Source organism: Eurypyga helias, unplaced genomic scaffold (assembly GCF_000690775.1).
Source record: "Eurypyga helias isolate BGI_N326 unplaced genomic scaffold, ASM69077v1 scaffold8660, whole genome shotgun sequence".
Classification (NCBI taxonomy): domain Eukaryota; kingdom Metazoa; phylum Chordata; class Aves; order Eurypygiformes; family Eurypygidae; genus Eurypyga; species Eurypyga helias.
The window spans coordinates 1-15,017 of NW_010227579.1; the positions used below are offsets into that span (position 1 = coordinate 1).

At 39.6% G+C, this 15,017-nt stretch overlaps 1 long non-coding RNA gene across 1 annotated transcript in view; it reads left to right on the forward strand.

Moving 5' to 3' along the window:
- The first annotated feature begins 166 nt into the window (after positions 1 to 166).
- The window catches only part of LOC104513318, a 43,151-nt gene continuing 28,300 nt past the window's right edge, over positions 167 to 15,017 (forward strand). Inside the window, exon 1 of the long non-coding RNA XR_727925.1 lies at positions 167 to 471. This is a non-coding gene — a long non-coding RNA (uncharacterized LOC104513318). The remainder of the gene's footprint in view (positions 472 to 15,017) is intronic.

Below are 15,017 nucleotides of genomic sequence, written 5' to 3' on the forward strand. Positions count from 1 at the left end.
GAAACCCCCTCTCTCCCTCCCTCCCCCCGGCATGCTGGCACTGCCCCGCTGAGACGTGCAGAGTTTGGGGTTTACTTGCACCTGGCCGCCCTGGAATAGAGACCCTCCGGACCGGATCAGTTGGGGTTTGTTGTCTATGCCTTGTTGGGAAATCTGGTGGATTTATTTCTCACTCTTGGAGGAAGAGCCCGGTGCTGGCAGTTGGCTTCGTGGTCTTTTCTGGAGGGCGAAGGAAGGGAAGGGATCTCGCTTGAGCCGTGCGGAGGGAGAGCTCGGACATGTGTTGTCAGCACATCTGGGGAATACAGTCTGCAAGTCCGAAAGGAAATTTGCTGGGATCGTTCAAACTGCGATATTGATCTTTGTTATTTTTTTTCGCCGAGGGATGCACTTGGCATGAGAATCGGAGGATGGAAATTGTTTGGGAGGTGCTTTTTCTTCTGCAAGCGAATTTCATCGTCTGCATTTCAGGTACGCAGCTAGCAAAGAAAGGGCGGGGGGGGATTGGGGGGAGGGAATGCCATACAGGATTCCCAGTCTTTCCTTAATAAAGGGCAAGAGGTACAGTCAAACCCAAAATAGTAGTTGAAAAATACATGAACGATGTGTTGTGAGTGGGTCGTGACAGAAATGAACAACCATCAATCCCCCCCGCCTTAATTCTGATACCTGTGCAGTAATTAGGATACGTGGGTTGTGATAAATAACCACAGTGCACTGATTAAGCTGGTGCTTATAATTCCTAATGTACCTGTTTGTGATAATTAATTGTGACACTGCAGTAATCTCAGAATTTCATAGCTCCTGAAGTTCTTAAACTTAAGATCTGAAAAGGTTTGTGGTTCATTGGAGGAGTTGTCATGTTCTGGTGCCACAGTTCAGGGTCTGCAAAGGGAAGAAGGACACTGAAAAACGTGCCTCTGCTTTTAAAAGGAGCTTTGCTATGGCCGTGCTCTGAAAATGAATTAAAAAAAAAAAAGTCCTGTTCGAAGACTCCTTGGTGACTGGGATTCCAGCTTTAGGCTTCTCATTTTAAGCTTGAAAAGATCTCTCTCCCCTCCAGTATGTAGAAGTCGGGTAATTTCACTTGTCACCAGAGCTTGTCCAATTAATGAATAGGCACGGCCGGCTGTCTAGCGTAAAGGATTGGAACAATTTATTCGTGGGGAAAACACTCTCTTCTGCTGCAAAATCCCTGCCTGCCTTGTTAATTTGTCATGTCAGTCATGCTGGAATAATTATGTTGCGGGAGGCAGGAGTGGGGAGGTGGCCAGTTTTCTAGTTTGGGACACTTCAGGGAGCCCCATGGGCATCCAAGCTGCCTGCGTCTCCTGCTGTTCCACTTCTCTGCAGGCTGCTTCTGCCCTCAAGTCGTTGCGTAAGTCCAGAAATGGGAACGCAGGCAACACAGGCAAGGCACTGCAGGGAGGGAAGCAGGGGGTCCTGGTTGGCATCTCCATGTCCAGCCTGGAGGTGTGTGGGGAGAGGGAGCTCCGAGGGTCCCTTGGGACCATGCAGAGATGGGCTGGGGCCAACCCACAGCCCCTGCAGCATCTCACCCTGGCAGTGCCCATCCCCACTGAGCTTTCTGCAGCACATCCTGACTGATCCAACCTCACAGCCCTTGGTCTGGGGACACTGACACTAATATTTGGGGTGGCAGCATCTGTGTTAACTTGCATTGCCTACACCTGCCCCAAACCTTTTTTTGTTTCTGAGCAAATAGTGTTGCTATCAGCCCACAGGGTATGTCAGCCCTTCCCTTATCCCTGCAGACTGGCACCATCTGCTACCAGGCACCCAGGTGACACTGGCAGCACCCCAGGCTGACCTTCCACTTGTGCCCATTGGTACCATCAGAATAATTCGCTCCCTTGCTCTTTAAACTAGCAAAACCTGCTGCCTCTTGTCATTTAAATCTCACACTTATCTATTTAGCTCAGCGTGATATGCCACCTGCCCAGTTCTCTTCAATTTAGGCACTTCTTAAAGTACCGCAGTGAGAATGGAAAAATGAAGCTCATCGCTTTCTTGGACATTCTGACAGAAAGAACTTGTCCCATTCTGTGCAGGTCCTTATGCCACGCATTTAGCTGCCAGTGTTTCCCAACCTCCCGCCCTCCTTTCCTCATTTTCAGATGTGAGAACCCAAGCTCCTGAAACTGATAGTGGGATCAGCCCTGCAGGGGCTCTCATCGCTCTCCATCTCCCTCTAGCACTAAGAACAGACCGATAGCCATCTCCTTTCTTTTTCTCTTGTTTTTGCTCCTTTTCTGGGTGGAATAAAATGAATTGGTGGGATGCCTTTGCTGTGTGGTTAAAGGGGTGGTTTCAAATAATTAAGTTTAATCACATAGAGGATGTATGCATGCATTTAGCCTTTTTTTCCCCCTCTTTTTTTTTTCCTGAATCCTTCGTATTTGTCATCTTGGTAAAAGGGATTAAGATCTGTAGATCTCTGACTGGCACTAATGCTTTGTATCTTTCTTCCATCATCCTTTTTACACTATGTTTTGTAGCGTATTATCTAGCTGGGATGTCTGGATAACAGTGTAAGTAAGAGAAGGTGTATGAAGCCTGTTAAGGTTTGCCTCAACATTGGATTACAGAAACTCTATTTTTAGCACTTCAGCACTGATCATTCATTCAACATGTTACTTAAAAAAACCACTAGTTGAGCACACTGCTGCAAATTACAAGAATGGGAATAAGGAGTGTGGTTATTTTTTCTATTTTTTTTTTCTGTCTTATTAAGTCATCTTTTTCAGCAATGAAGATAGAAGACTGGTCTTCTGTGCACGGATCTTTCCTGAACATTAGCAAATGCTTGATTCAGTGTCTGTTTAAACCTGTGATCGCCCTCCTACTAATTCCAGTGGTTATTTGGATTAGGGCCTATTAAGAGCTGCAGTTCAAGGGGATGATGTCAGTCACTGAATTGAATAGACTATTAACTTAATTTATCATTATTAGTAAACTTATTAAACATAGGTTCAATGTTATGGCACATTGTCTTTTGCTATGTATTTGAAAGACATTTAAATATAAACTAGGCTGTATGTAGCACTTAAGCTCTATTGAAACAAATAATGAATTGAAACAAATAATGAAGTTATACAGCTGGCTTTTTTGTGTCCCTCACATGCATGAATTTTTGTGAGACTTAGCATATGGAAAGTAATTTCATATATTAAAAGGATGCATATATATTTTTTATCAGTCAGTTACATATGCGTATGATGGATTGCTTGGTTTGAAAGGAATGATACTCTGATTTAGGATTTTTTGTGGTTTTAGATTACTGTCTCGAGTTTGGGAAATAATTTATCTGTGAACTTCGTAAACTGATTTTTTTTGTTTTCTTGGCATACTGAATTAAGGCTTTTGCTACTTGAAATTGCATATTTGAAAGGAGAATCTAGTTTCTTTGTGCAGATGCAAATGAGAAACAAGAACAGATTGAAAGACCAAGAAAACAATTTCTAGCCTTTAAAAAGAAATGAAAGCCCTCTCTTTCCTTCTAACACAAGATGCATATTTATTCATTTGAGTTGTAGTCTCGGAGGAAAAACAGACATGATTTATATTATGACTTTTGAGGTTTTGCTCCTTTTAATGATACAACAGCATAGAAGGAAGACAGTGTATTGGAAGTGAAGATGACCTGTAGGTAGAATGCTGAAATAAGATCTGTCTGGTTGTTGTTCCTTTGAAGATGCAGATAAATCATGGCACAGGGATTATACTCTTTATGTAGAAAGAGGATAATAGCTGTTGGTATGATATCCAAAATTTCCTTCCTGGGTAAGAATACCACCAAAGATTAATTAACATCACTGTTCTCAGGTGAGATGTTGCTGATCCCATAATGGCTGCCACCTTTGCTTGCATAGTCATTTGTATAAACCACAGCAAATTTTTTTGTGATTCTAGATATTAACAGTAAATTTCAAGAAAAAAATTAGGATGCTGTTTTCAAACCCTTGCAAGATATTTCATTTAAATAAGGAAATGCGATTGCCATGGGCATTGATTAAGAAGGTTTCTATGTACGTTTTCTGTTAATCCATCAACAAAATGATTTATAGATCAATCATGTTTAACATCTTTGTGGCTTCCTATGAATTGATATATTACCTCTTACTGTTTTGGCTTGCGGGAACTAATATGGATGAAATTCATGCAATCCCTACAGGTCTCTTATTATTTGGAAGTATTTTTACCCTTTGCCATCATCAAGTCACGTAGGGGCAGATCCCTTTTATGATGTAACATCTTTGGCCTGTTTAGCAGCACACGGGTCATAAATCATGTAATGTGAACAACTAAGATGGTATAAAAAAAATCCTGTGTATGAAGGAATTCCACTGTGTATGGAGCATCTGATGTAGCATCTCCAGGCACTGAGGGCTAGGGGTCTATTTGGAGCACAGGTGCACTACATTTTCTGTCTTGTTGTTTCTGCAGTCTCTGAGCTCTTATTACCTGGCATAACACAGAGTTGTCCTATAGGATCTCTAAATTATGCCACAGCCTGAACTATCCGTTGAATGATGGTCTGTGAGGTCTGATAACTCTTCTTCTCTTACATTGCACAACCTGAGGTAATTCAAGCTAAAGTAGTCTTGTAGAAGAGAAGAATATCAAGTCTCTAATGTCCATTAGTAACTACAGTGAATGGTTCATTGTTATGTTTGGACAAAAATGTTGAAAGCAAGTTAATTATTCTCAAATAGAGTCACAGAAATAGCTTTTTCTGGCACTTTTGTTAAGTGAGAAATGTAATATCCTAGGGGAAGGAATTATTCATAGCACAGATACATATATATGAGAAAGTGATCGCTAGGCTTACAGGAAGGTATAACATGCAGCCTGGTGCATCTGGTAACTAAGCTTTTGGCATCCAGTCCATTATAGTATTCTTTTCTGCTTTGTCCCATACCCACAGCTTCATGTGTGTGGGCAAACCTTCATGCCTGCATTGAGTTTGTTGATGTTACCGAAAATCCACGTGGATTCAATCCTCCTGCTCACATTCAAACACAGGATGGAGGCCATATGTTGGATCCAAAGACTCTCAGTTCCTTAGCACTTGAATGCTTTCTCACTTCAAAGATGTTGCCGCCTTTTCAAAAGGTGTGAAGATGTTTCTGCTTTAAAATTCTGTGGAAATAGCCTTGGAGTCTCCTATAAATGTCTGCTTTACTCTTTCTCGTGTGTGTGTCCTGTATTTTTCATCATTCTATTTTTATTGTTAGTTTTACAGCTAGAGCGTGACCACATAGCGCTAAAAGTGCCAAAACACCACACACATTTTTAGCTTATGTAAAGGTAGTAGAAGGGAACATTTATGAATAGTTTAGCACATATTATGCTGAGCTATTTTCCATCCAATAAACTGACAGAAAGAAACTGGTAATCACTGCTATTCTTTTCCAAATGTCAGTGATGAAGATACCCAGTTTTCAAAGGGACCTCTTGGTTTTGTTGTGTTGCCTCATTGTTAGTGCAATTGCACTTGATACCAGGCCTCCAAGACAAAATTATTAAAAACAGGAATAGAACCTCAACTCAAATGAGCACTCTTAATTTAAGGGTATTCTTTAAGATACAACTGATGTTACAGGAAAGTTTTGACCTCTATATGGTCAAACCTTGGAAAGGTTTCAGTTTTGAAGTCTACAACAGCTAAATTTTAAATACAGCAAAGATTGAAATGTCTTCCATTTGCATTATGAATATTCCTTGTATACCAGTGAACAAGGAATTCCTGCTTACCCTAAAACACTATTTTGCTTATTTGTTGCTATTGGTCAAAGTATTGCTTTCTTACTTGGTGGAAAGGCTGTAATTTAGTTGAGGAGAGACCTGCTGGTTTTGTTGTTACTGGTTGTTTATGGCTAAACTTAACATGGCAAAGACTGATGTGGATGACTGGCCCATCTGGGCTGTTAATAGAAGACCATATAAAAGTGTTTTATCATTATCTCATTACCAGCTCAAGCAGCAGACAAAACTAGATGACAGTTAGTTATGGACAACACTGGCGTACTGTGCTAAGTGTTATTTTGCTCCTATCTTGTTTTTATCTTGACTATACATCATGCTGGAAGGAATAGAAAATAGGAATCAGATTTTAAGTGTCATGTTTAGAGGCGGTGCTGTATAGTGTGACTGCATTTCCATTGTAATGCCATCAGAAAGTGCAAAGGTGCCTGTCCATACAGTGGAGAATATTAGTTAGGGGGAAAAAAAAAAAGGTAAATAAATAGGAAATAGATTTTTTTAAAAGTATAATAATCTGGCATTTAAGAGAATTTGCAGTCCAACCTGTTTACAGTTGAATTCAAAGTATTATAGTATTTTATTCCTGATTTAAACATTGATGGTTAAAAAGCTGTCTTTTTAAGGGTCTTTCAATGTAATTTCTTGAAGATAAAAGAGAAAGTTATTGTCATTAAAATAGAGGACCGAAACATTTTAGATCTGTATTCTGTGTAGTACAGTAGCCTTTCTGGTGATGTAGACAAGTACTGGGTGCCCTTAAGTGTAAACCTTTTACTTGTCAGGATGGGAAATGTTTTCGTGCAGTGCTTAGTGGTTGACAGTTGAGGTAGAGAAGCCGTAAGGAAACCTATATTTACACCTACCTTAAAAGACCTTGGAACTCTGAGCATGTTATAAATGGCCTTAGTGATAATGAGATTTGGGCCTTACAAATTGCAAAAACTTAAAGCTTGACAATGAGAAATGCTTTATATGGCAGGTCTCTGTGCTCCTGTTAAGTGCCAGGTACAGCCTGTTCAGGATTACAGCCCTAAAATATTTAATTTTCTTTTTTCTCTTTACTCATCTTGAAAAATGGAAGGTGATCAGTTCCCGCATTTGTAGCATTCTAAAAGCAATGGTCAGAACTACAGAAAATAAACACTTTCAATGCTTGATGTATTTTTCCATATGAAAACATTTCTTGTTTAGATTAATGGATCTGTAACATTTCTATTTCTGTAGTAAAATTAGTATTAAACTTGAATGCCCACGTTTTTCTATTTTGTAATATCATTGCCAGAAAAATATCACAGCAGCTGTAGTTCACAAATAACTAATTAGACTGTACTTTTTAACAAGATACTACAATAAGTATGAAGATAGAAAAGATATCTATAATGTTATCTGCTCATTTGACATTGTTTCTTCCTCCCTGTATCATTAGTACTAATCTTGATCAAGCTCAGAACACTCTATGTTGGTCATCTTTTAAGTGTGGAACGGAGTTGTGCACTGACTGGTCCAAAGTGGCTTCAAAGCACGTGCAGGGAAGAGGAAGCTAAGAAACATTATCCTTTTTTTCCTCTCTAAATGTGTTGACATCTCTAGCTTTTGGAAGTAGCATTTGAGTAGATGGATTTAGAGGGAAAACATGTCTTTTTGAAAAAACATCTTGTCAGTTTTGTGGGTTGTTTCCAATTTAAGTTCTTTCCTACTGTTAACTACTATAGTGCCTTGTTCTGATTGAAGAATAGTCATCAGAATGGAGTTTTTCTGTTCTGCCATGGGTAGAAAGACTAGCACAGCAGGCTACAGGATTTGCCTTACTAATACTAAAAAAAGATAATGAGTAATAGAGAAAGGTTTTTGGGTACATGTGACTGTGGAAAACTGCACCGTTTGAAGTGATGCTGGAATGATCATGTCCTCCAGCAAACCCTGCCTGACAGCTGTACTGCTGGTAGGATGGCAGTTGGGAAACTCAAGAATGGGGTCAGGAAGGGTTGCTACTGCCACAGCTAAATTTTGTTTGGCATTGTGACACACTTGGGCATCTACAAAAAGCATTAATTTGTGTTTGCCATTATGGCAGAGAAAAGAAACTATTTAAAGGTAGCGCTGAAGATTTGTGCTTGCTGGCAGAAAAGAAAATACTTTATTAGTGTCCCCTGAAAGTGAAATCTATGGAGAGTGAGCTGTTTGTTCATATGGAGGTAGAAAGCCATACTATTTGCAGGTAAGGTGTTATTTCCCCTGTGGAAAGCTGCAGTTATGGAAGGAAAGGGCTGCTGCTGCTGGGAAGAAAAGGTGTTTGATTGGGCCTGTGCTGGTTCTAATCCTGGTGTGTGAACTGCTACTGACAAGAGATTTTTTTTAGTGGGATTGTGTGGTCTGGATTTTTCTGAGAATGAAAGGTATGAATGAGAAGAGCATTGCATTATATTTCAGTCAAAAAAAAAAAAAAGAAAAGATAAATTTCAGTGGCAGAGCTTGGAACAGTTTTCAGGGAGCACGTAGTGTCGGCCACACTTCCACAGATGGAGAAACTGAGGTAAAATGTCACGTGAAAGGGCACCTAGCAGCAATTTAAGTAATTATAGTCCATTTCCACTCTGATTTCTGCCTTGCAGCACTAGGATTACTCTTACACCTTCTTTCTGGTCGGGGTATGACACTGAATCTCCTCACTGAGACAGTGAATCACCTCACAAATGAGGGAGCATGAGGCCTCTGTGGCACCAGGGAGAGGAGAAAAGGCAGTGACAGGCCCTGGGACAAGCCCATGGGCTCTGCAACCTCATACCCCACCCCCAGGATCCAGCTGCTTCATCAGTTTCAGCTCTGATCTTGTACAGCTGAGTAGCCTTGGGTCAGGCTGTGGAGAGAACTGTGAGAAGCCATGTCTGGTGCCTCAGCAGCTCTGAGCAACCCTTAACCTTGGCCCTTTGCCAGCCGTCAGCCTTGTGCGCTGCTGCTCCTCACCTCAGCTCGCCTCACTGACTGGACTAAGCTTGGCTGCGGACCTCCCTCCTCGCAGGGGACATGTTTCTTCACCACAGGCATGCCTGGCGCTGGCAGGAGGGTGGCTGACCTGCATGGGTCTCCCTGCACCTGCTCCCACTGTCGGGACTGAGAGGCTCTGCCCCACAGTAGGGTGATCGCCCCTCTGGCACTGCTTGCCCTTCCAAACTCCTGGAAACATCTTCCTAAAAAACAGCTTCTATGAGCTACTTGCTAACACAGCCTTTTGATTTCTGACTGGAGAGGAACAGCTGGGAACACTCAACAAATTCAGTGAACAGTGACACCTGGAAGTCTGGCCCCGAGAAATGTAAAACCTGTAAAGCTTGAAGCCCAGCTGCGTGGTGAGTTGGTGTTCATTTCTGCTCCCTTGCCTCTGCACTCCTGACTTCGTGCAGTTTGCTTCAGCTAGATTTATCCTCAGTGTTGGAACTTGTGTGGCTTCCCCAGGAGTGAAGGGTCACAGAATGGGGCCTGGGGTGTTCCCTCAGAGGCTGGATCCTTCCTTCTCTCTCTGCCTGTGTATTACAAGGTACTTTTTCTCTTTACAGTTAATAGTAGTGAAGTTACTGATGAGGCCTGCAGCAACCTGGTCTGGAGAAGGGTGTCCCTGCCCATGGCAGGGAGGTTAGAACTAGATTATGTTTAAGGTCCCTTCCAACCCAAACCATTTTATAATTTTGGTATATTTTATAATTTTATAATTACAGTATATTTAAAAATTACAGCAATTAAAGTTTAAATTGGTTTACAGGAATTAGTGTGGTATTAAGGTAAAATTCAGACCCACACACGGCTCTCCATAAACGTGTGTTATTCAAATTCTCCTTAAGTTATTAAAATTCAATCAGTTGGCCTCTTTATGTTTTTATTGTGACTGTGAGTAACAAATCGGTTCCTCAGTGTGCAGCGCTTTACCTGCCTCATGTTTCTCATCCACTTGGCAGGGATGTAGGCATCAACAGAAAGTTAAGGGTGCCAGAGGTTTTGGCCCTAAGGTTTCTCTTTGAAATTTGCTCTCTCTCAGCAGGCCAACAGGTGCCTTTACATACTGATGCAGCTGTTGGACATGCTGTGTACACGTATGTGAATTTATTTTGGGGGGTGAAATCCTCACCTCAGGGTACTTCAACCGTGCGGTTTGTAACTCTCACTTCTTATTTTCCAGTATATTTATCTGGTTTCACAATTTGTGTGGGGTTTTTTTTTTGTTCACATTCATATTTATAAGTGGTATCTTATTGTTACAGTATGTTTTTGTGCCTGCTGGAAAACAAAGTAATCTACAAGGACTCCACAGTCTCCTCCCGTTTGCCCAGATGATCCTGGGGGTGCTATGTGACAGTTAATAATTGCAAGTGGGATTTAAAGTTGTCTGCAGATGCATAATTTTTATCTTCAGTAGCCCTCCTGGCACTCTCTCCAAGTTGTTAACAATTCATCTTTGCCAGTCTGTAATTGTGTCTTAGCTCTAGAGTCACAGGTATTTAGCTCACTGTGGAACAGGATGCAAAATAGAGTAATAAATAATATGATTTATTTTTATTAGGTAGCATAAGCATGTTTTCAAATTTGCAGGCTAAAACCTTGGTCATCCTCTTTAGATTTTATCATGATAACATTAATACACAGATTCATCAAAATGCAAAACTTAAAAGACATGCTTAAGTGTTTGGCTGTATCTGAGTCTTAATAGGTGATTGTATAAACCAACTTGGATTAAGGATGTGCTTAAGTGTTTGCTGAAGCAAGGAGTAGCAATATAATGCATGAATAGTACAAAATCTTTGGAAAAGCCTAGTTAAAATGAGCAGAATTTTTTATAATCTCTGATTAAATTATACAGTTGTGTAGAAAATAGTTTTATCCACGTAAAATCATATTAGTTCTTTGTGTGGTAAAATGATGATACGGACTTTTACTAGAATAGCTAACATAGCAAAAGAAACTGTACAATCAGAATTAAAATAATCTGGATTGTAATTTTTTCGATTCCCACCCTATGGATGCCCTAAATGAAAGAGACATCTCTTTTTTTGTTCGCAATAGCTAACAGATTTCCCTATGACTACAGTAAACAAAACCAAAAAACTAAGAAGTGAAATAACAAGAGATGAGTGATAATACACAGTGCTTCTGGTCCGCCTTTTTCCAGCACAAATTTCCATTTTATTTTGATCAGACATCAAGTCCTGATATAAAGAGGACATCCTGTGTTCAGACTTGGGCTGTGGGGCTGCATGGCATGCTGGGTGGAGGGACAGTGGCAGAGCTGGGTTGTGTATTGAAGTAAGACCCACTCTGTCAGGTGGTGCCAACAGTGACGCTTGGGGTAACTTCATGCCAGTTTTGTGCAAGCTGCTGGCATAGTCTAGATTGCATAAGCAGAGTTTAGTTGGATTAATATAGGAAACTTCTTGTGGTGATATATAAAAATACTTGAGGTTCTCTCTATCCCTCTGTCTGGGAACAAAATAAGTCAAACAACCTCTCTACTGCTGAGAGAAGAGCATATTCAGTATGTATCAGCAGAAAAATCACTCAAGTTTTAAATGAAGTAAGGCTTCATATATGGTATTATGAATAAATTTCTAGCATGGGCAAGAAAGTTTACATAAGTATTGCACTACTTATAAAAATGACTGGACAAATGTCTACAATTTACATTTATACCATATTAAATATTTGGGCTAGATCTTCCAAAGTGCACAGAGCCTGCAAAATTTCTTCTTTCTCTCCTCCAGCCCCTTTCCTGCTTTGGCTCTAGATTCTTCACAAACAGCAGCAATTAACTCCCATAACTGAGGCTTGTAACTCTCCCATTTTTACTTCCTTATGCAATGTAACAAGAACCTTCTGTGTCTACAGTGGTTTTATGTTTTTAAGTACTTATTAACTTTGCAGTACTAAAAGAGCGTATTTGCCAGGGTAGTCAGCATCTTCCTTAATGCTGACTCATCATTAAGGCTCCTGAAAAAGAGCCTATGACTCAGTTTTCAGACCACAGCAAATAATAGTAGAATTTACATCCTTTTTGAAAGGTCTCCCTTTCAATGGTTTCTTTACTGATATCCTGGTAACTGTTATGGAGGACCAAAAGATGAAAAGGGTCTTGGTCACATAATACCATCACATTACTAGACACCTAAGAATTGATTCTAGTCATTGAATACTCCAGAACTGAAGTCTGGAGCATTCTTATGTGTAAAAACAGAGTATATGACCTAATACTATTGAATTATTTAAAAAACTCCTAGGTGTTTTGGATATGATTTTCACTGATATTATATAAACTGTACAGAAATAATCTCCTGGCATTTGCTTGGAATGACAGTCATCAATTCCTACACGTTTATTTAAAATCTTAGGCAGAAACAAAAAAGTATTTGTTTTACACAAGTTTATTTTCGATATTTTTCCAGGGGAAAAAAAAGTAAGTTTTATTAACAGAGACTGAAATAAAGTGTAAAATAAAATCTTCACATCAGATCTTAGTCCACAGACATAGTGTGCAGTACAATTACACTGCCAAAAATGTTGGCATTGAGTTAAGTATTAAGCAGAGGCCTCTTGGTAAATAGTCCCATTAAAAACATACTGTGACCTCTGCTGCTGGGATTCAGGTATGTGAGGGAACCGTGCTTAGGAGCTTTACTAGTCATGTGGTCAGAATGATTTTCAATCACTTTGGTCATTGCTGGATTAAAATTGAGGCTGCAGAGATTAATGGTCTGTTGTTACTAATCCACTAAACCCCTGTTCCTAGATCTGTTAAATTGACTGAACCTATAGATTGTTAAGTTACCAAGAGATATGGATTTGTAATGGTTTTAACTATCTTTCTTCTTGTTTGGTGTCAGCAGTATCCTATTATTTATTGGTCTTTGAGACAGTGATCTTGGCTGTTCTTGAATGGAAGTGAACTTTATACTCTTTCATGTATACTGTTCTGTAGCAGAGTAAAAGTGTGTTATCATTTGAAATGAATGTGGAGGAAGAAGGCTTTACTATGTTAAGATATGAACTGGCATTAGTAGAAGCTCAAATAAGAAGAGAAATAAAATCTTGATTTTACTTTGTTGTTACAAATGGGGATGACTGTCCCTAGCAAACAGCCACTATCTCCCTTCAGTCTGTCTGCCATTAACAGTGGTGGCTTTCCTCTCAAGTGGGTTTTACTCACATCTGAAAATGTGGTCAAAAGTGAAATGGCTGTTGAAGCTTTTATGAAATTATGTTTTCTAAACTAGCACAGTATTTCGAGTATCAGAGCTCAGGGCTATTCCCAGAGATCTAGACATTAATTTCTGTACTTGATTTCAGTACCTAATTTCTGTGCAGGTGTAAAAAGTTTTCCCCAGGTGAAAAAAAAAGTTTAAAAAAAAAAGGAAAGAAATGAGGGAACAAGTTCATCCATCTGCTGAGACATAAGGAAAGCTAGGGCACAACAGTGTAGTGGTTTGGGTCTCAGCAGGGATCTGTAAAAGATGCATGAAGAGAGTTTTAACAGGTCTCCATCAGTACAGTATGGGAGAGGGAATAGTATGTGGGAGGAATCAGTCTGTGATTGTGGCTGGGAGTTCTGAGGATGTTTAATCTGAGTGGATAGTTTTATAGTAGGCAAGGAGAGGAATGGAGCCCCTCATGTGGTTTTGGCCCTGTTTGCCACATCTGTGCTTAAGGTTGCAAATTAGAATAGATTTGGCTTTCAGGTGTTTGTAATTTTGTGAAATACTCCTTTAATACTTGTGAATTTAAAAAAAAAGAGTTTGATTTTTGAGCTCTAGAAGAATGTAAGATAGATTCTTTTTAAATATTATTTCCTTTGATGAAAGGATTTGAGTGCCTGGAGCCTGCCAGATTGGTGTAGACCTATGCAATGTCGAAATGGCATACAGAAGCAAAAATTGGGTTTGATTGAATAAATAATGACAACAGTCTAGCTTTAAACTACTAGGTTTTGGTGCTTGTTTAAACTGCAATGTGACTACCTCTTTTCTAGAAAGCATGCTTAAACTGTCATCTAATTATGTCTTGCTCTGAATGTGGTTTTGATTCCTACCGTTGTGCTGAAAACAAGCAGAATTTTTTTGCTTTTGTGTTCATTGAAAATATGAACAAGTCATAGGAAAGTATACTTTTGCATTCTAACTGCACTTGCATTAATCTGCTTGCGAAAGGGGAGTAAGCTGTATTTGTAATTTGTATAAATTAATAAGCCATTAAAATAACTGAAAAATAATGCATTTCTGGTTTAAGGGGTATGTCATAGAATTTGATGATTATTAAATTACTAGAAATGTATTCTACATGTTTATACTAACATACAGCAAGGTAACATGGCTTTAACTTTATAAATGACTCACAACTCTGTCAGGGAATTCTAGTGATTAAAATAAACCCTTTATTTCATGCAACCATCTCTGTTTCTGAACCCTGGTGACTTGGCTTATTCTTTTGCCTTCTGGTTATGTCAGCAATAGTATGTCTTGATTAAGGACTGCAAAGAGCTTTTACATCTGTTCTTGTCACAAAGCTATGTAGGATAAAGTAGGCTAAAGATAACTCATCATGGAAACAATGGGCCTCCAGATTTAATATTATGTTCAAATAAAACTGGGACTGTGGAAGTAAACCCCAAGCCTTTGAATGGGTTTTTGGCAATTTGTCAAAGCCCTCTTGAGGAAGAAGAAAATAGTAATGTACGACTGAAATGTATATGACTGGATAAAAAATATGAAGTTGTTGCTCTACCAGCTATTTGGAAATACAGTCCTTATCCTATAGGAAATCAGAGTTCATCTAAATGAAAACAACAGTCACTGAGGGAAGTAGACCAGTGAGAACAGTTACAGTGAAACTGAAGGGAAAAGTGACCTCCTTCTTATTTATAATAGAAAAACCTGATAGTGACTAAACACAAGGCCTGTCCTCAGGTCATATTCTATAGAAGACTAATTTGTGAGAACTAGACACTAATTAAGCTTGCAACATAAGGGAGTTAATGTTCATGAGATTTATAGACAGGCTTTGAAGCTTCAAATACGTGTTGTAAGTGATTTAGAGCTGCGTCTAAATTACAGGCCCACAGTAGTGGAAAAAAGTACCCTGATCTTTAGCTAGCACTTTGGCCAGCCACTGAGTAGTTCTTCCAACCTAATCAGGTTCCCATGGCAAACTAGTGAAGCATTTGTTGAGTGGAGAGACTCCAGGTAGTTTCTCTGTAT